Here is a 2,367-nt window from a genome sequence, read left to right as displayed (position 1 = left end):
GCAGGAAAAATCAGAAACAATAATGGCAGTCTGATTGATCACTACAAGAACAAGTAAGCTGTTCGCCCAGGAGTCATCTAGGCAAGTGATAGGATCCCCTCAGAGCAAACTCCCTTCCAAGACTGGGACTCAAGGGGAATACATGAGCAGGCATATGGTCTGGCTGGTGACCACGTTCGTCACCAATAAGGGGAAGAGGGGGAAAACAGAAATGAAGTTGGGATCTGAGTCTGACCACATTCAATAGACTCCTGTGAACCTGGGTGGAGACCTGGATGGCCAGCAGTATGGCAAGAGCTGGGGACTCCTGGGCCCAGAGGCAGTGACATGACCACAGAGGACTAGAGAGGAGAGTGAAGCATCCAGCTGATATGAAGTGAGGGGAGATGCACAAGAATACCCATACTTGCAGATAGTACCCACTTGACCTGGCTTTGATGGCTGGATGATCAGAACTCAACTTGAAGAAGAAAGAAGAGGGAAGAAAACACAAAAGAGTAACCTGCTATAATTTGATGAACTTAACCTATACTATGGATTTAGTAGTTCAAAAAAGGGAACAAATCTTTACAGCAAGGATCACTCCCATCCCCTCAGTCACAGAGTTGACAGGGATGGGCAACTTGGACATTGGCTATCCAAAATGGGGGGTCGGGGGAGGGTGGGGTGGGTTGGTGGCTAGGAAGGCAAGAGTGACTGGTTTACAAGCTTTCAAGAGGGAGCCTAGTTCCAGATGGGGCAGGGGTAGGTAGCACCTCCACTGAATGATTTCCAATCTGTTGGGATCAGGCTAGCGAAAGTAAATTGGGATAAGACTCTTGTGGTACAATAGTGAATAATTGCCATCAGGACTGACTGTGAGGGTCGGAAATGTTGAGGTAGAGATTTTCTGACAAAAGGAGGGGGTTGGTTGATTTTGCATCCCAGGAGCAGAGTTCCCTGGAACCATCAAGTGACATCAGGGATGGAAACAGAGATGATGACGTGGACAGGTGGAGTGACTGGGGACACTAAACTCAGGGAGGGAGAGGGCTGTGTGCTGACAGCCAGGGCTGCAGGCCTGTAGGGTGTACCCTTTGGTTATTTGATGACGCATGGAGGGGATTGTAATCATTGCAATGAAATGAAATACGATAGAATGAATGAAAAACTGATGTTCTCCCATGTAAAGTCACATAATTCACAATAAAAAAAAGGAAGGATCTTGATGATAGAGATTATGAACTTGCTGATACAAATGATCCTGGAGATCTCATGATAGAATTTTACAAGATCAATGACCTCTTCATTGCAAATACCTTTTTTAAATATCATTTTTTAAAACAACATAAAAGATGACACATGAACTTCAACAGATGGAATACACAGAAATAAAATTGACGATACTTGTGGGAAGAGATGGTTGAAAAGCTACATATCATGAGCCAAAACAAGGCCAAGGGCAGACTGTGGAACAGACCATCAATTGCTCATATGTAAATTCCATCTGGAGCTAAGAAAATTAAAATAAGTCCACAAGAGCCAAAATTTGAACTTGAACATATCCCACCTGAATTTAGAGATCATCTCAAGAACAGAATTTGGTGCATTAGACTCAAATGACAGAAGACCAGAAGAGTTGTGATATGACATCAAGAACATCATACAGGAAGTAAGAAAAATTAAGAAGACAAGAAAGAAAGAAAAGATCAAAATAGATGTCAAAAGAGACTCTGAAACTTGCTCTCTAGCATATAGACACTAAAGCAAATGTAAGAAATGAGGAGGTAAAAGAGCTGAACAGAAATTTTCAAAGGTCAGCTCAAGAAGACAAAGTCAAGTGATATAATAAAATGTTCAAAAACTTGGAGTTAGAAAACCAAAACTGAAGAACACACTCAGCATATTCCAGGCTGAAAGAACTGAAGAAATAATTCAAGCCTAGAATTGAAATATTGAAGGATTCAATAGGCAAAATATTGAATGATGCAGCAAACATAAAAAGGAGATGAAAAGGATACACAGAGTCACTGTACCAAAAAAGAGATGGTTGATGTTCAGACATTTGAAGAGATCGCATATGATCAAGAGTCAATGAAACTGAAGGAAGAAGTTCAACGCATTGAATGCAGCAGCAAAGAACAAGGCTCTTAGAATTGTTGGAATAAACATTGAAATCTTTCAACAAACAGATGCAGCACTGGAGGCTGACACTCATCTATGCCAAGAAATCTGGAAGACAGCCACTAGCCAACTGCACCTAATTCAAAGAGAGGTGACCTAATGGGATGTGAAAATCATCAGACAATATCATTAATATCACTTGCAAATAAATTCTGCTAAAGATAGTTCAAAAATGGCTGCAATAGCACATTGACAGGGAATTGC

The sequence above is a fragment of the Chrysochloris asiatica genome, unplaced genomic scaffold (assembly GCF_000296735.1).
Source record: "Chrysochloris asiatica unplaced genomic scaffold, ChrAsi1.0 scaffold00016, whole genome shotgun sequence".
Classification (NCBI taxonomy): domain Eukaryota; kingdom Metazoa; phylum Chordata; class Mammalia; order Afrosoricida; family Chrysochloridae; genus Chrysochloris; species Chrysochloris asiatica.
Note: the sequence above shows the minus strand (reverse complement) of the source record.